This window comes from Littorina saxatilis, linkage group LG7, assembly GCF_037325665.1.
Source record: "Littorina saxatilis isolate snail1 linkage group LG7, US_GU_Lsax_2.0, whole genome shotgun sequence".
Lineage (NCBI taxonomy): Eukaryota > Metazoa > Mollusca > Gastropoda > Littorinimorpha > Littorinidae > Littorina > Littorina saxatilis.
Genome location: NC_090251.1, coordinates 8,691,509 through 8,715,315, shown reverse-complemented (window position 1 = coordinate 8,715,315; position 23,807 = coordinate 8,691,509). Strand labels below are relative to the sequence as shown.

Genomic DNA, 23,807 nt, shown 5'->3' with positions numbered 1-23,807 from the left:
TTGTGTGTGTGTGTGTGTGCTTGTCATCGTTTCTTGAACAGTCTTGTCCGCTGGACGCAATTGGAAGATTCTAGTACTAACAAAAACTCAGGCACAGCCCGCTCGAACAAAGTGGAACAGCAATTCTGCGGAAAAAGTTATGAGTAAACGGAACTGTAAACTGTCGGTTTTTTTTTGCTTGCTTTTTTTTTCAAACGTTTTCAAAGTAAAATGATTTTTTTGTTCCCTCAAAATCTGCACATTTCACTCAAATATGTATGATTCTAACGATGGACATAACAGTGTTCATGTACAGCCCCTCCTTAAGATTAATCTGTCATAAATAAAGATGTGTGTATGCTGTTGAAATATGTATTTAAAATGCATATCATTATAATTATACACACACACAAAACACAGTATGACATCCACTATATACATCTTGGTGTAACTTTGGGTCCGTATCTAGAATTGAGAAGAGAAAGAGAAAAAAAGAAAAGAAATAAGAATAGAAAAATCAAAATAAAAGAGGAATAAAAATCATAATTTTATATTTCTGATCTGCAATTGCTTTTCGAATAAAACAAAAAGAGGCATTGAAGCCTTTTCTTTTTATAAATACTTATGCACATTTTAGCAACGAAAATTATACGGTTCAATTCTTTCAACAGAGTTGCTTGCATTGTTCAATTTTTAACACCAAACATAATTTCGTGCACTGTTAACTATGTGTGTTTATCGAAATGTACCCAAATATAAAAGTATATCTGTTTCCAAAACACAATCACCACTGGGCAAAAGAGAAAAAAAGTGTTCTATATAATCAACGCTATTACTACAATATGAACAGACATTGTCCTCCACAACTTTCATTTTACATAACATAATGTTTGTGGGATAAATATTATGAAGTAATTTCCATTGTAATACACGCAACCTTGTTTCTTTAACCGATTCAAAACTAATCAGCCAATCTTTCTCATCAATTTCATAATTAAATGTCCTCCTCCAAAAGCCAAGTGCACACGGTTCAACAACTTTCATACTTACTAATTCTTTTGTAATCTGTTGTGCGCTGTGTACTTTCTTACCACGATATGAGGGGATATCCGTTAAATCAATTTCTTTCTTTCCGTGCATCGTCTTATGCATTACATTCAGAACAACAGCACGAACCATGTTATATTCCAAAATTCTCCGTGGGGATTTTCCTAAAACATCACAAATGAACTGATAGGAAACAAATTCGTTTCTGTATAAGACATCATGTACACTATTGAGACCCTTTCTCGCCCAATCTTCAAAATACAGTTACTGTACATTTCCGGCATAAGCAAAACATTGGTTATTCCATAAAAGCGGATTAAATAAATTATCATCAATACATGTATAAGCCTACGTTGTTATCAAGCCAGGTTTTCAAAATAATTTTCCAAAATTTAGATTTGACAAGTTCACTCCCATTTAGTCTCCAAAAATGAACATTTGAATAAAAACATTCACAATTTGAGCCGTACATTGAAAACACTGACTTTGGAACACATTTCCACTTATCCGTGACTTTGCGGGATGTCAGTCTGACAGCCCATTGTAATAAAAATGATGCCTGCATGTGTTTCAAATCAATCATATTCAAACCACCATTTTCGACATCACTACACAATATTATCCTTTTAACCTTTTCAAATGCTTTTTTATTATTTTCTTTCTTTTCCACACAAATCTAAACAACAGTCTATTAACTTCTGCTGATACTTTTTCAGGGATCACAAATGCCTGCATAGAATAAACAAATAGGGAAATCAAAAACATGTTTATTACAATAATTTTACTCATGATACTCAAATTTCTTTTCTCCCATGCCGAAATCAAGCGCTTAACAGACGTAATTCGCTCTGTCCAATTTTCCTCAACGTCAGAGACAAAAATAAATTCCCAAAATCTTTAATGTTTTCTTCCAATTGAAATTATAAAAGGTGTCTTGACAATGTTTTTGAGTTCCTAGCCACATGGCTTCACATTTCGACAAATTCAACTTTAATCCGGAAACGTAGTAAAAAGAATCAACAATTAATAAGGCATGTTTTAAATCCGTTTCACTTTTCAAAAATAACGTTACATCGTCAGCATACAAAGCAATTTTTAACATATCATCCCAAAACCTATCATTTAAACAATTCAGATTCGAAATACCTTTAACATTCTTATTCTGCCTAATCTTAATGGCTACTAACTCAATTGCCAAAACAAAGGCTAAAGAGTAAAGGCGAGAATGGACATCCCTGACGGATTCCAGACTCCACTGGAAAATACTCAGACAACCAACCTGCATAATTAACACAACTCTTGGCATCTTTCATCAAAACTTCGACCAAAGTTACAAACTCCGGTGTAGCAGCCTATTTTGAAGCAGCCCAGTTTGACCGGGAGGTCATTCTGGGCTAGTCAGTTTTGACCCCCCCTCCCCACTTAGTCAATTTTGACCCCCCTTCAAACTTTAAGAATGAGTACATTAAGACCTTTAGAAACAATATTTATGCATATATGTATACAACTACGTACGGTACGTAGATCTAAGGTTTGGGGGGATGTGTCATTCTGGGCCAGAATGACCTCCTGGTCAAAATCAGCTAGCCCAGAATAACCCCCGGTCAAAACTGACTAGGCCAGTCAGTTTTGACCCCCCCCTTCAAACTTTAAGAATGAGTACACAAAAAAATCAATCCATAAAAACCTGTTTAACTTTTTTTTCTAAAAAAAAGAAAAAGTTTCGACGCTTCCCTTCTAACTTCAAGAATAAGTACATTAGGACTTCAGATGACGAAATGTATGCATATATGTATGCATCTATGTATCTCAACAGGTTTGCGGGGATGTGTCATTCTGGGCTAGCCAGAATGACCTCCCGGTCAAAATCAGCTAGCCCAGAATGACCCAGACATGATGTAGAGAGGGCCGACATGATAGAGAGTGGGCCGCAGGCACTCGTCACGAGCGGGTCGGGATCAAAGTGGGCGGGGCCTGTGCGCTCTCAAGACTACTACTAATACAAGGTATAACCCTCTTCGTGATTCTGAACCGAACGGAAGTCGCGGAGTTAACAGAAAACCGAGATTGCAGCAGACGACAGACAGGTTGCGCATGCTTCCTGCGGAAGTGACCCCGTGACCAGGCATAATTAAAAAGTTGTCAGCGGCGTTCGTCGGTGGATCTGTCTGTTCACCGCCAACTTTCTTATTCATTGATTCTTCTTGCAACTTCCAGATAATGTGATACAAACATACCTTTTGATAGTCTCATCCTTGTGATGGAGTTGGAAATCATGGATTCGCCAGAGAAAATATATAACTGATTTGGCCAGTGCGGCCAGTGCATCAAGTCTTCGGATAGTTTTCGAAAACTGGAAAGTCTGTTTTGTCAGGGGTTGTTGTTTTGTTTCAACCAGGAGCAGAGATGAGAGAATTGTTTGTTCACTGCCGCGATGAACTAATTCAAAGCCTGTTGTTGAACGTCACGAAACAGTTTATAAGCCATGGTTTGACTAAGTTCTGCTGAAGACGCAACGGAGTCCACATTTGAAGGTGAGCAAATTTTCGAATAGATAGGCTAATCCCAATCCCTTCAGCACTGCAGCAGCATATTTGAGAGAGGCTGCGTTGGTAGGGCAGCTCACTCGTTGAAGTAGATCTCAAACTCAGTCTGTGCACCTAGTGCAGTTGTAATACTGCATTCAGATCTAACGGCCAGAAGCAAATAACAAGATATGTGATTTTATGTTTCCTCTCTTAGATTGATGTGATTTTTGGAAGCGAAGGTGAAGGGTAAATCAGTTTAAAATTGTAATTTGAAGATTCATAGCTAAATATGGAAGCAGCAATTTCCGAGTGATACCAATTACAGATTATATTTCATCAGGTTTACCCATCAGTTGTCCAGTCACACAATTTTGGCTCTCCGGTGTAAATCTACATTATGAATCAGAAGTTATTTTACACATAACTATTAGGGGTCTTATTGGGATTTTTGCAGGTGGAGTATTCTATATTGATGACTGAAAGTGCTGGAACAGCAAATTGCAGAGGAACTTTACACGAAGCCTCAATCATATCTAGTGGAGCTACAGACGTAACAAAGAGACTTCCCTTTACACAGAGGATGCTTGGGGAACTTCAACGCAGGCCGAACACGGAAAACCCGAGGCGGCAAGCTTGAGCAGTACTAATCTCTTGAGCAGTAACAACAGAAGGTCAACTCTTCATCTCTGAGTAAGTTCAGACACCTATTCTTCAATGGTTTAGTTAGGAGATGTTATAAAAAAAAATACAAGATCATCTCTGTGTGTGTGTGTGTGTGTGTGTGTGCGCGTGTGTGTGTGTGTGTGTGTGTGTGTGTGTGTGTGTGTGTGTGTGTGTGTGTGTGTGTGTGTGTGTGTGTGTGTCTGTGTCTGTTTTCAAGTGATACATTTTTGACTCACATGCGAAGCAAAAGTGAGTCTATGTACTCACCCGAGTCGTCCGTCCGTCCGTCCGTCCGTCCGTCCGGACGTCCGTCCGTCCGTCCGGAAAACTTTAACGTTGGATATTTCTTGGACACTATTCAGTCTATCAGTACCAAATTTGGCAAGATGGTGTATGATGACAAGGCCCCAAAAAACATACATAGCATCTTGACCTTGCTTCAAGGTCAAGGTCGCAGGGGCCATACATGTTGCCTAAAAAACAGCTATTTTTCACATTTTTCCCATTTTTGAGTCACTTGAGAAAAAGTGACTCTATGTAATCGGTCAGTGTTAGTCTGTAGACACCACCTTAACGTTGGACTTTTCTCGGAAACTATCAAAGCGATCGGGCTCATATTTTGTTTAGTCGTGACCTCCAATGACCTCTACACTTTAACGATGGTTTCGTTGACCTTTGACCTTTTTCAAGGTCACAGGTCAGCGTCAAAGGAAAAATTAGACATTTTATATCTTTGACAAAGTTCATCGGATGTGATTGAAACTTTGTAGGATTATTCTTTACATCAAAGTATTTACATCTGTAGCCTTTTACGAACGTTATCAGAAAAACAAGGGAGATAACTAGCCTTTTCTGTTCGGCAACACACAACTTAACGTTGGGCTTTTCTCGGAAACTATAAAAGTGACCGGGCTCAAATTTTATGTGAACGTGACTCCCAGTGACCTCTACACTTTGACGTCTGCTTTGGTGACCTTTGACCTTTTTCAAGGTCACAGGTATGTCTTGAAGGAAAAAAATTGAAATATCATATCTCTGAAACTATTCATCGGATTTGATTCAAACTTTATAGGATTATTCTTTACATCAAATTATTTACATCTGTAGCTTTTTACAAACGTTATCGGAAACACAGGGGAGATAACTAGCCTTTCCTGTTCGTCAACACACAACTTAAGGGCAGGTGGGCCAGTGCAAAATTGACCAAATCGTTCAAAACACTGTTTTGGGTATTTTAGCAGATTATGTTTCCATAACATACCTATCATCCATGTGTGTCGGTGTTTTTGTCAAAAGTGTCCTATTTATCTGTCAATAAAGACAAAATGTGAACATGTGTGGCATTGATTGTCTTCTGTAGTCGATATTCCCCCGCCAAAAAATGTCTCATTTCAAAGGCTAGTTACAGCTTTGTCCTCAGCAAAACAGTGCATTCACGACATACGAAACTGCGCAGCAGCTCTTGACCTATAACATGACATCAGTGTTTTGATGAATGTTCCATTCACTCAGCCACTTGTCCGTTGCAAAGGCAGCAATCGTAATCGAACGGAAATGTCCTTATTTGGAAGGTATTCGACATCCATTGGTTCGTTTCATAAACCGAAATCGGGAACCAGTTTACTTTGTGAGTGCGCATGCTCAGCTTACGAATTTTGCATACGGAAACTACCGAAGAGACTCTCGGCCATGACGGGAACACCCGAAGTTCACTCGGTTTTACAACATCCTGGTTACACATCAAACGATCGGTGACAACCGAAAGCGAATTTTTCCTTGAGAAACAACCTTTGATACGATAACAATGGCTCGAAATAAGAAAGAGGACAATGTCTTTATTAGTTCGGTTAGCAACAACAAGTAGTTCCGCTGGTACTAGGCCAAAGTTTGGATTCTGTCGGTGTTTCCGATACAGAGGAAAGCTTTGATCTCCACGCAGATCCACAGGTCGCCATTTCCGAACACGCCATGCAGCACACTTTTTACGTCTCAGCACTGGCTTGCTTTGCGCTGAATTTGAGTCAGTTTCTGTGCAGTATCTCCTCGACAAGCAAGTTGAGCATTTGCTACGCACAAAAACAGGAGAAAGTATCCAACATCAGTCAGATTATCGGTAATGTTTGCTGGGCCTGCCATTTCCCGAACGAAACTGGATCAGCAACTGTTTGTATCAATCTGCACTTTCGTAAATTCCGTCACTGTCTTGACGAACTGTGTCATTTTCTTCACCGCGATACACAGTTCATTGCGAAGAGCTTCCTCAGTAAATCGTTCAGATTCCACGTACGATTTGTTGTCAAAAAACAACTCAAACGAAAGTTTCAAACTCATCATCCTCCATCTTGCTTGTCGAAGCACCAAAGTACTGTATCGATGTAAAAACAAAAGCAGAAAACTTCGAGGAAACCAACAAATCGACGAGATAACGGAAGGAAATAAGTCTCGTTCTGGCTCAAGTAAGTTACCGTTAAAAATACCGTTATTCTTGCATGCAAATACAAACGAGAATCGGGTCATTGATACACGTTTAGCGCTGGGGCAGTATCCCCATGCTGGTTGACAGAGGGAAAGAAGGGATGGACGCATAAATTCTCTGCTGGCGTGCTAAAGGCTAAGTAGTTTGCAATTCAAATAAACTAAGCTGTTCATTCATAACACAGCTTTGTCCTTGTGTGTCTGTTTCAATAGTGTTTCTGTGGTGTTCAATCTTCAATGTCGTTTTTCTCAGTTCAGCCATTTTGCCTACGGTTACGTCTTGGGTTACGCGATTTCTCTGGCTGTAATTTAGCTAGAGCAATATTTTCTTTTGTAGTTTGTGCAGAATATAATATTCTGGGGGATTACGAAGGGATTTTGCTGAAATTTTATTATAGTCATATCCAGATTATTTCAAAAAATAATTTCGCAAGCGTTACCCTAAAGTTTGACAGTTGTAACAAAGAAGTGTTCCTAACTCCAAATATAAATATAATAAACAAGATCTGCTTCGTAATCCCCTAGAGCATACCCAGAAGGATAAAATAAAACAATAATTAGAAGTGTGACAATCACATCTGATGAAAATCCGTGTATCTCCTGTACTCCACTTTTGTCTGTATTTTGACTGTTTTTGTCGCGTAAAACAAAAACCAGCAACCAAAAATACAAAAAGTGACTATTCTTTGTCATCATTTGTTCATTTCTTTCATAAAATAACATTCAGACACAATAAAACATTCAAAATAAAAAAAAGGTAGTGCACTGGCCCACCTCCCCTTAAATGAGTGAAAGAAGGCCACACAAAATGAAAATCAGTAAATAACTAAATCACTTCTCTTGTGAGTAAGAACAGTCATACCAATGTTTCAACTTTTTGCTAAAAATTCGCCCACAATGTGACCTTCAAAGTTGAAAAGGGGTAACTGAACTTCATGTTTGGATGTCATGGAGTCCAACATGTCAGTAAATTTTGAAAGCCCTAGATTCATAAACATCTGAAAACTGCTCAACGTCTTTGCATCACGGCACATTAATAAAAGTAAGAGTTAGTAAGACTGGCCCAACTGCTATGGTGAGGCAGTAATCACTCGTTGATGAATTCTTTTCTTTCTTTATTTGTTGTTTAACGTCGTTTTCAACCATTCAAGGTTATATCGCGACGGGAAAAGGGGGAGATGGGATAGGGGAAAGGGGGCAGATGGGATAGAGCCACTTGTTAATTGTTTCTTGTTCACAAAAGCACTAATCAACAAGAAGGGCAAAGCCCATACGACTCACATGCTTGACCTTGACCTTTACATGACCTTGACCCTGGTCAAGGTCAAGGTCAAATAACTAAACCTAGCAATGACATCATACACTAAGAACTGCTTTACACATTTTTCCTACCAAAATACATGTGACAATTCAAGACACAGGAAGTACAATGGTGCTTATTGGCTCTTTCTACCATGAGATATGGTCACTTTTAGTGGTTCACTACCTTATATTGGTCACATTTCATAAGGGTCGAAGTGACCTTGACCTTGATCATATGTGACCAAATGTGTCTCATGATGAAAGCATAACATGTGCCCCACATAATTTTTAAGTTTGAAACAGTTATCTTCCATAGTTCAGGGTCAAGGTCACTTCAAAATATGTATACCATCCAACTTTGAAGAGCTCCTGTGACCTTGACCTTGAAGCAAGGTAAACCAAACTGGTATCAAAAGATGGGGCTTACTTTGCCCTATATATCATATATAGGTGAGGTATTCAATCTCAAAAACTTCAGAGAAAATGGGGAAAATGAGAAAAATAGCTGTTTTTCAGGCAACATTTATGGCCCCTGCGACCTTGACCTTAAAGCAAGGTCAAGATGCTATGTATGTTTTTTGGGGCCTTGTCATCATACACCATCTTGCCAAATTTGGTACTGATAGACTGAATAGTGTCCAAGAAATATCCAACGTTAAAGTTTTCCGGACGGACGTCCGGACGGACGGACGGACGACTCGGGTGAGTACATAGACTCACTTTTGCTTCGCATGTGAGTCAAAAAACTGCTCCAGGGGCTTGCAACGTAGTACAATATATGACCTTACTGGGAGAATGCAAGTTTCCAGTACAAAAGACTTAACATTTCTTACATACTGCTTGACTAAAATCTTTACAAACATTGACTATATTCTATACAAGAAACACTTAACAAGGGTAAAAGGAGAAACAGAACCGTTAGTCGCCTCTTACGACATGCTGGGTAGCATCGGGTAAATTCTTTCTTGTCCCAACCAATATGGGACTCCCCCTAACCCGCGGGGGGTCTCGTTGATGAAGAATTATTTGAATTCTGAATTTCGAACAAACAAATCCAGTGTCCCTCCAAACAGGCCTCCAAGAATAAAAAAAAAAGCTGGTCTTAAAAAGGAGGAAATCTGCTTAATATGTAGGTAAATGCACAACAGGTTGTGAACAGAAAATCCAAAAACGTAAGGTCTTAAAAGCGGGGAAGTTTGAAAAGGGGGGGAGGGGGGGACCTAAAATGTGGCGATCATAACAACCGGCATGGGTGGCCGAGTGGTAACGCACTTGCGCTCGGAATCGAGAGGTTGCGTGTTCGACCCTGGGTCAGGCCGCTATTTTCTCCCCCCTTTCCTAACCTAGGTGGTGGGTTCAAGTGCTAGTCTTTCGGATGAGACGAAAAACCGAGGTCCCTTCGTGTACACTACATTGGGGGTGCGCGTTAAAGATCCCACGATTGACAAAACGGTCTTTCTTGGCAAAATTGTATAGGCATAGCTAAAAATGTCCACCAAATATCCGTGTGACTTGGAATAATAGGCCGTGAAAAGTAGGATATGCGCCGAAATGGCTGCGATCTGCTGGCCGATGTGAATACGTGATGTATTGTGTAAAAAAATTCCATCTCACACGACATAAATAAATCCCTGCGCCTTGAATATGTGCGCGATATAAATTGCATAACATTTTTTTTTTTTAATTCCCTGCGCTTAGAACTGTACCCACGGAATACGCGTGATATAACTATAAGCCTCATATTGATTGATAATTTATCTAACAAAGTTCATTCTGAAATCTTCTTCAGCGTTTGATTATGGAGAGACTAAATCCTCAGTTCAGATGTGGTCTTCAAGGCACAGTGCAGCTCACAGCCTTCGTTTTGCGTTTTTGTTGTAGCTGAGTGCATTTACAGTTCAAAAATCCTCCTATGGTAGTAAAACAAAACCAAAACTACCCAACGACGACATCTGTGAAGCTCGACAGTTGGCTTGTTCACGCGAGTGCATAAATTAACCTAGTTATTACGTGGTGTTTGGTCAGAGTTCGATTCAACTGAGTGATTCCGGCCTCCATTTTGTCTTACACAAACTCATGATGATGTCTGACATAGTTTGCTACTAGTGACGTGTCTTTTTGTGCATGATGTGATGACCTGATCTAAATTTAGATCCAAAAATAGGTCAAGACCAGCCGGGACAGAGTCCGAAATTAATTCGTAAAAAAATCGCAGTTCTTGACTCTTTGGGTGCAAGTCAATGAAACTCGGTAGTTCTTCTAACGGATAGCTGCCTGAGGTATGACTAAAAGCCCCAGGGGATCCGTGCACCTGGATTTGACAAGTTCAGTACCTTTAACTCCTTGTCTCCCAGGTACGGATATATCCGTACCCAATTTCTTTCTTTCTTTATTTGGTGTTTAACGTCGTTTTCAACCATTCAAGGTTATATCGCGACGGGGGAAGGGGGGAGATGGGATAGGGGAAAGGGGGGAGATGGGATAGAGCCACTTGTTTAATTGTTTCTTGTTCACAAAAGCACTAATCAAAAAATTGCTCCAGGGGCTTGCAACGTATATGACCTTACTGGGAGAATGCAAGTTTCCAGTACAAAGGACCTAACATTCCTTACATACTGCTTGACTAAAATCTTTACAAACATTGACTATATTCTATACAAGAAACACTTAACAAGGGTAAAAGGAGAAACAGAACCTTTAGTCGCCTCTTACGACATGCTGGGTAGCATCGGGTAAATTCTTTCTCGTCCCAACCAATATGGGACTCCCCCTAACCCGCGGGGGGTATCCGTACCCACTCATATGGCTCTATCTGACCAGGTATGGATATATATCCGTACACACAGTCACTATGTACATTTCATCTGTTCTCATTCGGCACATATCCGCATCCTGCTTAGACGGTTAGCTTCAGTCGCTTCCTGTAACGTTGATCTAACGCCAGCATTCTAGCCTGTTGATACACAGTTCTACAATTCTGAGTGACCTGCTGCAGCACAGCTGGTCTCGGCTTAAAAAATCTTGGTCAACATAGATGGGGTACAAAGTGTTATAAAATAAAGCGTCCTTCCAAAGTCGATGACAGGTCCCCAGAGTATTCACAAAATTATATGGTACTGGAAGCCTTGCATGGCGACGAAAAAGATGTCCACGCCTACATGAAGAAGTATCCTTCACGGCTTCAGCGGAAACAGTCGGCTGGGGATGAGGACAGCAGCTAATGGTGAACCTATGTAAAAAATATAGACAATAACAAAAATATGTCAATGGGAAAACAAAGAAAGAAGTAGAGAAGGACCTCCCCACCTTAACACAGTGAAAATGAAAAACACATGTGAATGTACTTATGTTTTAAATCCCCCCCCCCCCAATTAAGACCATTTATCCAAGATATTTTTCAGTCCTCAAAGGAGAATTTCACTGTTCTCACGGAACCCTCAAGAAAACTGAGCTAATATATTATATAACTGCAAACATCCCTCAAATTCAATATTGCAAGCCACTATACATTCCTCATAAAGGCACATTCCTTCATGCTCACGTGTGAAAACTAACATAAGTTTACAAGTGTGTATCTATTTATAATAATAATAATAATAATAACGGGCATTTATAAAGCGCCTTATCAGAAGTTAAAAGCGCGTGACAACAATTCATACAATCACTGTCAGATTCAAACAACACATCATGCACATCTCACATCCCCAGACTCTGTGCTAAGGCCAACAACAACAAAAATAGTCTGTTTATGGTATCCCAACCGACCCCACCTGTATCTGTTCCTTGCTGTTCTCCAAGAGACACCATGGTGCAGCAAGCTGAAGGGTGTCCTGTCGTATTTCCTCGAAGTTGTAGTAGGCAACCAGGTCAGGAGCAGGAGGTGGGGGGCGACTGACCTGCAGCAGAATTCAAATCAATTAGTCAAGTCACTATGACATATCTTTATTGTTATTGCCACACCAACCCTAAATTTTTCCTTCCATACTGTATTTGTTATCCTGAGAGAGAAAAAAATCCATGTTGCAGACTCAACTGGAAAAATTCCCTTCTCCATCATCTAGTGGACAGAGCTCACATGATTTCAAACAAATCTTTTTTTAAAGTCACAAACTTTGTGCGACAGTGTTAGTTTACTGCAACTGTAATTTATAAATAGCAAATTAGCTCAGGTGGTAGAGCACTGGACTTGTGATCGAGAGGTCGCTGGTTCGAATCCGGGCCGGGACGGACACGGGTCAACTTTATGTGCAGACCCAGAGACGGTATCCATCTCCCACCCCCGTGTCACCACAATGGCACGTTAAAGATCTTGGTCATTCTGCCATAAGTGCAGGTGGCTGAATACACCTAAACACGCAGGCACCTGGGTAGCGCGACTCCGTTGCCGCTAGCTTTCCACTGGGTGGAAGCGACCCGAATTTCCCAGCAATGGGACAATAAAGTAATGAAAAATGAAAAAATAAATAAATAAATAAATAAATATCACTTATCACTATCAGATAATCAGCTAAATGCCTGGCAGATGACCCTCATTCAAAGTGAGTCGTGGCTAAACCATGAAACTAGAAAAACAGGTTATACAGTGGAACACCCCTTTTAAGACCTCCAATAATCTGAGAAAATTCAGTCTTAAAAAGGAGGGAGTCTTAAAAGGGGGGTAATTTTACAGAGGTTATGAACAGAAAGTCTGAGAAAACAAGGTCTTTAAAAGGAGGGAGTCTTAAATTGGGGGGTCTTAACAGGGGGGTTCCACTGTACCACAATATAAATCTCACACTGACAGCGGACAAAAACTGAGAAAACACCCAGTATACATGTACCGGTACTCACAAAAGAGTTACAAGTAGCATCTCCAGGAGCCGAAATCCCAAGCCCTTGATATCTGCACTTTTAGCATCTTGTACCTTGAATAGTATGAAGATAACATGTCATTGTCACCGTCAGTAAATCACTATATCAAAATTATCAATATCATATGATTACTTACTAAAATAACTTTATGAAGTGATCTAGCACTGTCAATGGCAATAGTATCATGACAGTTTGACAGTGAGATTACGATTAATCATCCTCATTAACAAATAACATAGATCAGTTCTAATGTAGTACCTGTTTGTTGTGAACTCACCAGCAGGAGTATTGCATGTATTAATTGCGCATAACTGAATCCATGCACCCACATAGTCTCTTACTAATTTGCAAAACCATAATGACTTCAAACCTCTGATGAATTACATAACTCGTGTATGAAGAGTAGTTAATACTAATAGTTGTAGTACAAACCCAAGTTTGTGTGCGTGCTTGTGTGTGGGTGGGGGTGTCAAACGGTTACTGATGGTTCACCCACAAAAATGTACACTTACTAAGTAACTATTTTCAAAGCTTCTTGCTTACCTTGGAATAGTGTCAAGCAGCTTATGTTGTGTCTAGATCAGCCATCAGATCTTCACACTCAGCGGGGTAAGCCTGCACATGCTGCAAACTGGACATGCCTGCAATTCTTGAGCAACCAAGCTGTTGTTGCGGAGACAACGGAACCATGCTCAAGTCAGGTCCAACTGAAATGAAAGCATATTGTTAGCTGATAAATGATTTGGTCAAGCAAAACCATGCGGTATTTTTTTAATAAAATATTTAAATTTAGGCAAGCGATTCACAGAGCGCAGCGCGGCAATTCACAGAGCGCGGCACGTTGTGCAGCGCAGCGATTCCCAGAGCGCGGCTATTGCTCTCACCAGCGCAGATTGTTGATGCGCTTTATTTTTGTACATGTATGCATGATTATCAGGAACATTTTACACTCTTTCTTTGCAAAAGCAACTTCAGGGCTGCAAGACTACAAAATTGCACTTTATGCAGACTGAATATAATCTATATATATATACGACTTGTGTCTGTCTGTCTGTCTGTCTGTGTGTGTGTGTGTGTGTGTGTGTGTGTGTGTGTGTGTGTGTGTGTGTGTGATTGATCGCCATGCACGGCCAAAGTTCTCGATGGATCTGCTTCAAATTTGGTGTCCATATTCAGATACACCCTGCACAAAATCTGGTCGATGAGATATTTCAATACGTGCTCTCAGCGCGCAGCGCAAACCGATTTTGGTGTTTTTTGGGGGATCAACTTCCATAACTCTTCCTTATCTTCTCCATGTTTTCAGCGTTTACCTCCCTTCCTTCGTATGGTGCAGTACGGTATTAGGGGCATCTTCGGATATTCCCGGCGTTCTGTTACTATTTTTAGAAGGTCACCGCAGTGTCCAGAACGCTTTCCTTGGACCCGTAAGTTGTCCTCACTGTAAAAGTGCAAAGGTCGAATCAATTTATAGCCACGCGAAAAATACACTGTCATCTATCTCTATATATGTATACATATAGATATATATATACGGCTTCTGTGTGTGTGTGTGTGTGTGTGTTTGTGTGTGTCTGTAGAAAACACCTGTGGACTGTAGAGTTCTGTTTGTGATGTGGTATGGCTGCTTTCCTGAGTCTGTATGTTCTGACCTTCCTCTGAGAAGCCATTACAGACTGAAAAGGGATTAGAGATAAGCTCTAAATGTCTCATTCCTGTACATGTGTGAGTGGACTTCACCTCCAAAGGTGATTATGGTGATTCGGCACTCGATTACATTCGGCGTCGTCAACATGAATGGGACTCGACATGATAGAATCATGAATGGCATCATGGTCACTGAATCATTTTCGTGCTGTTCCCATTCCACTAAGCTTGGAGGATCCATGGTTCGGTTCATTCAAACGGGGGGGCGGGTGTGACAGGGAGACTACCGCCGCTCTTCACAGCAGACGCTGCAGAGTTGTGCGCCTTAGAAGTTGTGAGATATTTATAGCTCTTTATAGCTCGCAAAGCAACACCTGTGGATTGTAGAGTTCTGTTTGTGATATCGTAAATATTCTGCATCAAATTTGGTGGGCATATTCAGGTGGACCTCGGGCACAAACTGGTGGATAAAAACCGGCGAAGCCGGGTATTCCTCTAGTTATATATATACGCGTTCAAATCAACTGGAAAAAAACCCACGCTGAAAAAATGATCTGCGCATGCGCGAATTCCAAAATGGCTGCTGAAGTGTTAACTGGTGTGACACCGATTAACAGTTCCGCGGCACTGTACTCGGATAATTGTTTAAAAACGTCATCCCAGTTTAAAAACTCAGCTCCTTTCCATATATATAGTAGAAGCCATTGCGATGACATGTAGTGATATGAGTATGACTGCCAAGTATTCAAGGCCGGTGTCACAAACTGAAAACTCTGCCTGAACAGTCCTTCTCATTGCGGTCAATGCGCATGCGCTAACATGGGGAGATTAATCAGGTCGTGAACAACCTAACCCTTACCCTAACCCATGGTTCGATGGGTCAAAGGGTCGCATTTCTGTAAGTCCAAGATTGGCGCATGCGCATTGACCGCAATGAGAAGGATTGTTCAGCAGAGGCAGGCACGTTTTTACATCGACGCGGCGATATACTGGTGAATTCAGTTGAAAGAGTGAGAGAGAGAGAATGGCTCAGCTCTGTTTTTCGCTTTATTGACAGTTTTATTTCTCAAATAGATCAGATAGATGTAGCTGTTGTAAACTTTGCGATTGTGAAGGAAATGTATCGGCAGAATACATCGCGCGTCGTGAATCGCAGCGTTCCTCGTAGCGCCGCGCGTTGTAAATCGCAACGCTGCACAACGCGCCGCGCGCTGTGAATCCACTTCGTTAAATTTATGTATACCTCGCTGATGCAAAAATAATGTACTTATTTACTATTAGCATTTAGCTGGTCATTCAAACCATAGCTTGTTTAAAGCTAGTAGTAGCAGTAGTATTTAGTACTAGTAGTTTGTTTGTTTGTTTGTTTGTTTGCTTAACGCCCAGCCGACCACGAAGGGCCATATCAGGGCGGTGCTGCTTTGACACTTAACGTGCGCCACACACAAGACAGAAGTCGCAACACAGGCTTCATGTCTCACCTAGTCACATTATTCTGACACCGGACCAACCAGTCCTAGCACTAACCCCATAATGCCAGACGCCAGGCGGAGCAGCCACTAGATTGCCAATTTTACAGTCTTAGGTATGACCCGGCCGGGAGTACTAGTAGTAATGATTTCGTAAAATACTACTATAGTAGAACTCGAACTCCTATTGCTAGTAAATTACTAATTAGTGCACACAAGAACAACCATGGCAGTTGGCAATGGCACCGGCAGAATACGATCAAAATTATTAGTATTAGCCTCACCATGGGTTGACGTCCCATCAAAATGAATCACTGAATGAGTTAGGGACTGAATCAAACTTCAGAGACATCATTACAATTTTTCACAAAGACTGATTTTCAAACAAACGATACCTTCCGCCTGTGGTTCGAGACAGAGACAAAGTTGAAACTTAATTCGAGAAGCCAAACGGCTGACGAATACTTACGTATTTAGAGCAAAACCCACACACGTCGACCACAAGTTGATGTCTGCTGGAGTACGTAGTCATAAAAACGTCCATAAAGCTTGGTTTTGAAACGTTTCTTAGCACGAGTTAGATTTATCCGCCATTTTCGATAACATTTTACTGCACATGGCGCATGCGCGGTCTGCGCGACTTTACCAAACTATCGCCGGCACAGGCCACTGATCTAAAAAGAGAGACTGACAAGTACAGGCGCCTTATGGTGATAACCCAGGGGCGGACGAGGGGGGGTTCGACAGCTACTTGACTAAATGTTGTATTTTCGCCTTACGCGACTTGTTAGGTTTTGGTAAGAGGCCGAGGTTATTGTGTCGAACTCAGCAGTGAGCTGTTCGTTCACAGCATTGTCAAAAGTACTTGCTCTTGATACGTACTGGGCCGACTTTAGTCTTCTTTCTTCATCGAGGGGCAGCCAGCCAGCCTCTTGATACACTAGTTTGTTTATGGAGTCTTTTGGGAGATCAAAGATGAGTTAGAGTGCAGCCATTTCGGCTCTTAGGCACAATAATAGCAAACAAAAGAAGGGGAAGGAAAACGAAAGGGAGGGTAAAAACCACGCACTTCTTTACTCAAACTTCATAAAACCGACTGTAAAACTAACACCGGCTATTCTCCTTTCTCAATCATTATCAAAATCGATCCTAAAACCAAACAAGTCGCGTAAGGCGAAAATACCACATTTAGTCAAGCTGTCGAACTCACAGAATGAAACTGAACGCAATGCCATTTTTCAGCAAGACCGTATACTCGTAGCATCGTCATGCAGTCCACCGCTCGTGGCAAAGGCAGTGGAATTGACAAGAAGAGCGGGGTAGTAGTTGCGCTGAGAAGAATGGCACGCTTTTCTGTACCTCTCTTCGTTTTAACTTTCTGAGCGTGTTTTTAATCCAAACATATCATATCTATATTGTTTTGGAATCAGGAACCCACAAGGAATAAGATGAAAGTGTTTTTAAATTGATTTCGAAAATTTAATTTTGATTAAAAAAAAATTATGTATATGTTTTTGGAATCAGAAAATGATGAAGAATAAGATGAACGTACATTTGGATCGTTTTATACATTTTTTTTCTACAATTTTTAGATTTTTAATGACCAAAGTCATTAATTAATTTTTAAGCCACCAAGCTGAAATGCAATACCGAGGTCCGGCCTTTGTCGAAGATTGCTTGGCCAAAATTTCAATCAATTTGATTGAAAAATGATGGTGTGACAGTGTCGCCTCAACTTTTACAAAAAGCCGGATATGACGTCATCAAAAGTATTTTTTAAAAAGAGAAAAAAAATGTCAAAGTGAGAGCAAATAGGTCAGTATATAAAACTATGGGAAATTGTCCTTTTCTTTGATTTGTATTTAGCTAGCTAGAGTTTTCAAACATATTACACTTCCATATTTAGCTATGAATCACGTCTAGTTGATCTAGTTTCAAGAGAAGGCCGGTTATATAAGAAGCAAATATTTATCGTTTGTGGAGTCAAAAGTGCCAGATCATTTTTGAGTCTAATAAATCTAAGATGAAGGTGATCCACGCGAGCTTTCCCTTCAGTTGTTATAATTATGTTATTAAAGTAACACACTTCTAGGAATTGACTGTTAGACATGATTAATTACTTGTCTAATTACCATTTTGAGCTATGCACATGGTTGCGTTGTGCAAAACAGCTTGTCACCGGCTTCAGCTAGGTTCTTCTTGTTTGTGGTGGTGGTGGTGGGGCCCGGGTAGCTCAGGTGGTAGAGCACTGGACTTGTGATCGAGAGGTCGCTGGTTCGAATCCGGGCAGGGACGGACACGGGTCAACTTTATGTGCAGACCCAGAGACGGTATCCATCTCCCACCCCCGTGTCACCACAATGGCACGTTAAAGATCTTGGTCATTCTACCATAAGTGCAGATGGCTGATACCACCTAAACACGCAAACATCAAAAAGCCCTGAGGGCGTAAAACTCGAATCGTATAAACCAATTCATGTCCAATATAGGCAATTAAGACCTGACGGACAATAAGTGTGTGTTTGCTTGTTTCCTCTGTTTTTAGTTTTGTTTCTTTTTTTACTTCAGAAAGGAGAGTCAGTGTACTACAAAAGCAAAACAAATAAGTAGATGGAGATGTGAAAGAAAAAATCGGCAGTGTTTTGGCTTAAGACTATACACACTAATGATTTTCTGAACTGATTGTTTCAGCAACAGTCTGAAGGGTGCAAGAACTATACAATGGAGAGGAAGTGGATTTCGCTAAACGGACACCTTCTTCAAGATTTATTACAATATTGTTTTCAATCAGAGGGCCTCCAACATGTCAAAAGTGTATCGGACAACAGGCTGACTAGCCAGTGGTCACAACAGTGCTTCAAATCAGAAAAAAAATATGGACCAGTGAATAAAAAAAACTTAGGCGTAGGAGCAACACTACAGTTGACAATGTTTGGAAACAAATCCACTGAGGGGTTTATTGACCGCCAATCCTTATAAACCTTAACTATGTCAAGGGATAATAATGTTCAGGCAAGTGATGAAAGGCCTCACGGTCCCAATCCACATTTTCTGCAATTAAATATGTTCTTTCCAAAACCTACCACATCCAAGCTAATGAGTACTACTATCATGTGTTGAATTGTTCAATCAATAGTCAAAACGATCATACTGGCATTGAATGAGTGCATATTTCTGACACCAACACTTTGACAAAACATGCACTATATAATTATTGTTCACTATTATACGATCAGCATATGTTTTTGTTGTTGTTTGTATCTTGACTCCCTATCCAGAAAATGAAATACAACTACTCCATAAACACTCAAACAAAATCTTTTCCAGAAAATGCCATATCGAAAGAAGAGTGCATACTTACATGTTTGTTGAATACAAGAATGAATGCTTGCATATTGCTGTGAAATGTGTTCGATCAGCTTTAGCAGCAGGATTCCAAAAAGTGTGTGTGTGTCGAAAGAAGTGTTGTGATAATTTTGAATGCAGATTATCAGTTAAGTGTGTCTTTCTCTATATTGGTGTTGCTAAATTTCAATAAAGTATATTGGTATGAATTAGTAACATCTGGAGGTGTTTACTGAAAGATTTAATTTGAAATAAATATATATGAAGGATCATGATATAATTACTCATGTTTGACTTCTTGAATGGTTTGGAAGTATGCACATGCAGGTACAAGATGTGAAATGATCCTGAGTATATGGCTTTTGAAAATAAAAATAAGAATATGTCTTGTGATGAACACTGGAACCTGTAAACAATTAGTTACTTTGTTGAAAAAATGTGTACATAAAATCTGCAGCAGGAGGGTTGTATCTGCTTAATTTTCAATCGACTCAATTAGCATTTTGATCAACTTATAATTGAATTGCACAAATGAGTCAAGCTCGGTTGCTATACTCTGTACTGTACATGCACTTTGTGTGCTAGCTAACTGGGAACCTATAAGCCTGCAAATGAGATTATTTGGATAGCCTGAACTTAGCTGACTGCAGAGCCTACTTATTGAAAAGATCAATCTTAACTTCACTCTCAGCATGCAAAGTGATAAACTAGCTTAAACCACTAAGTACAATTGGGTTAAATATGTTTTGCGGTGGCTTTATGTTCATTGATGACACTGTTAGCGTGCAAGAACCCTGATGAGTAAAATTCAATCTCTCTCTCTATGATCTGACCTGACTCCTTTGCTATCGTTCTACATCAACAACCAAACCAGCGGAAGATTTAAGGGGGGGGGGGGGGGGCATGGGCCCTCCTTCATGAAAAAAGAAGAGCGAGAGGGAGAGAGATGATTAAATGACAGTTTCTGAGCTCAGGTGACCCTAGATTGCAGCATTTTGCTTCCTTAAAATTTGTTTCTCTCTTTCCTCTCAATCTACCCCCCTCTCTCTTATGATGCGCAATTTTGGACGGAGACAAGCTCCATAACAATATCTGTCTGGAGCAACAAAAGCAATCTTATTTTTTTATTCAAGATTGCAACGTTACTACAAACCAACATTCTTATGTTGTCTCAAATCTACAACAGATCTACATGTCAGATTTCGCGCAATATTTTCCCTTCAGCCAATGAAGACACAGCTTCTTGTCTCGGTTAGATTATAAGGGGAAGTAAGTCATTCGTAACTTCCGTTCGGTTCAGAATTACGGTGGATTGTGTGTGTCAAAATCCGTGCCGTTTTGCAAAATGACAGCAGTAGCAACGTCTATTTGGTATAAATCTGTCAGTGTCCGATAGTTTATTGTCTGCTTGATTTTATCATAGCCGTTGTTTTGCTTTGCTAAGCTGTGTATGGCAGGAATGCAAAGTTTGCCGACGAGGTCGAGAGAATCAGTATCATACCTTGTATAAACCATAAGAAAAGACACCCCGTCCATCACAAGTGACAGCCATAGGCCACGCCCACCTCGTGACGAGTGCCTGTGGAGTGGGCCGACATGATAGAGACGAGTCCGACATGATAGACAGGTGCAATATCATTTTCCACCAAATATTGTCTGCATTTACATTTAATTCGTTTTAAAATTTCTAAAGTACTTATTCTTGAAGTTTGAAGGGGGGGGGGGGGGGGGGGTCATCGACACCAAGAGTAGTGCCACAGTATCTTGCATGAACTTCTCGAACATATGCAACAGTCTCACTGAACACACGCTTCCGGAATTTCTCCAGTTGTGTGAATAGTTGGCTGGCATGAGTATGAAAGGTCTTGTGGTGAAGTCCAGCTAAATCCATGTTTTCACAGAAATTTCTGAATGTGGTGGCTCCCAGTCCACAAGCAAGTGAGGAATACACTGCCTGTCTGTTCATGTCGACTTTTGACATGCAGTTTCGTTATGTAAAAAATGTCTTTTTGCTCCCTACCCGCCTTAAAAACATGACCGAAAAATATGTATATATCATCAGAAAGAGACTCATTCATTGCTATGACGACCATTGTATGTGAAATTCTATGCTCAAAATGTAATTAGAGTAAATGATAATTGATTGTAGCATTGGTTATATTTGGCATACCTGTTGTTCATTGCGTCAGCTTCAAATTTCAGAAAACGTTCATACATGTCTCAATGTCTTCATTTACTATGACAAAACAAGCTAAACTCCCCACAGCATGCCCCCAAAGGGTATGCAAGCAAATTGCATTACACTAAAGTAAGCTAGGATCTTTCTTTCTTCTTAATTTGCCTATTGGAATTGACAGAAATGGACTTCTTATAAAGTGCAGCCCTCAGTCTGGGGGTACCGGTTGCTAAAAACATTTTTGAGTCACTTGAGAAAAAGTGACTCTATGTAATCGGTCAGTGTTAGTCTGTCCGGCCGTCCGGCCGGCCGGCCGTCCGTCCGTAGACACCACCTTAACGTTGGACTTTTCTCGGAAACTATCAAAGCGATCGGGCTCATATTTTGTTTAGTCGTGACCTCCAATGACCTCTACACTTTAACGATGGTTTCGTTGACCTTTGACCTTTTTCAAGGTCACAGGTCAGCGTCAAAGGAAAAATTAGACATTTTATATCTTTGACAAAGTTCATCGGATGTGATTGAAACTTTGTAGGATTATTCTTTACATCAAAGTATTTACATCTGTAGCCTTTTACGAACGTTATCAGAAAAACAAGGGAGATAACTAGCCTTTTCTGTTCGGCAACACACAACTTAACGTTGGGCTTTTCTCGGAAACTATAAAAGTGACCGGGCTCAAATTTTATGTGAACGTGACTCCCAGTGACCTCTACACTTTGACGTCTGCTTTGGTGACCTTTGACCTTTTTCAAGGTCATAATATTCAGAACTGCGAAAGTGACTCGATCGAGCGTTTGCTGTTCTTGTTACTTTTAAATTAATCCTAGACGTATCCCGGTTTCTTCAAAAAGTGCAAGTCTTCTGTTCGTAGTAGGCACTGCCATTGTTAAGTTAGTTACATTGTACGTTGACGTGTATGCATTTGAAATTGCCGAAAACGCTGGATAAAAGTTATGTTGAATTAAATCGAAACTTACCCTTTACTGTAAATTACGTCCTATGATTAGGGGGTATAGTTACAGATTAAGGCATATGAACTCTCCTTTGCCACTCATCTCATCAACAAATAAACATATGAGTAGGTAAGCCATTGGTGGTAAAAACCAGGAACTCTCATAACGGTGTCACATTAGCATTTTATTCAACTTCCGGTTATCTACTGGCTGATGTGCTATTTTCAGCTGTTCACACGTTATCTCAGGAAAAGCCTTTTCCAACAAAAGTGCATATGATTATGAAATAAAGTACATTTAGTTTTTGAATCTTATGTAATGCATCGTCAATTCATATAGGTTTGAATTTGCCGAACATGTTATTGTCAGGGTTTCATGTATCTGAAATGTACTTTTGTTGCATAGTGTTCGTAGAACGTGTATTTAAATTAAACCCAAAAGACACCATTGTACGCTCAAAAGTAAATGTTTTATTGATCACAAAAAAGTTTGAGAATATTTTAACAGCAATAAGCTACCGTATATATATGATTGCAAACAATGATTGAGTTATACTTCCGGTTTCTTGAGTCTTCCTTTCTTTTTTCGATTTTTTGTCTAAGACTGGCACTTAGTAAAGGGGTGTTTTCAAAGAGATTCAAAATAATGTAATCCCTGTATCATACTGACGTGTTTGTCTTTTTATTCGGCATAAAAAATATTCATTTCATGTGGCAGAAAATCCTAGTGTACGCGATACGCTCGTTACTACCAAAAGGTCACTTTGACCCTTATGAAATGTGACCAAAATAAGGTAGTGAACCACTAAAAGTGACCATATCTCATGGTAGAAAGAGCCAATAAGCACCATTGTACTTCCTATGTCTTGAATTAACAGCTTTGTGTTGCATGACCTTGGATGACCTTGACCTTGATGTATTTTGGTAGGGGCGGGGATATAGCTCAGTTGGTAGCGCGCTGGATTTGTATTCAGTTGGCCGCTGTCAGCACGAGTTCGATCCCAGGTTCGGCGGAAATTTATTTCACAGAGTCAACTTTGTGTGCAGACTCTCTTCGGTGTCCGAACCACCCCCCGTGTATACTACATTGGGTGTGCACGTTAAAGATCCCACGATTGACAAAAGGGTCTTTCCTGGCAAAATTGCTTAGGCACAGTTAATAATTGTCTACCATACCCGTGTGACTTGGAATAAGGCCGTGAAAGGTAAATATGCGCCGACATGGCTGCAATCTACTGGCCGTATAAAATTTCATCTCACACGGCATCACTGCAGAGCGCCTAGAACTGTACCCACGGAATATGCGCGATATAAGCCTCATTGATTGATTGATTGATTGGTTACTGTGACCCTACCCTGCAAAATCACAC

At 40.3% G+C, this 23,807-nt stretch overlaps 1 protein-coding gene and 1 long non-coding RNA gene across 5 annotated transcripts in view; one reads left to right on the top strand and one right to left on the bottom strand.

The window, feature by feature from the left end:
- LOC138970633 (uncharacterized) lies at window positions 1-13,763 on the bottom strand. The gene is made up of 4 exons (XR_011457026.1): window positions 13,389-13,763; window positions 12,825-12,898; window positions 11,765-11,890; window positions 1-11,223 (listed from the first exon to the last, which is right to left on the bottom strand). It is a non-coding gene; the product is annotated as an uncharacterized lncRNA (long non-coding RNA).
- The window catches only part of LOC138970624 (uncharacterized), a 425,184-nt gene that overhangs the window by 309,597 nt on the left and 91,780 nt on the right, over window positions 1-23,807 (top strand). The gene's annotated exons all lie outside the window — the stretch shown is intronic.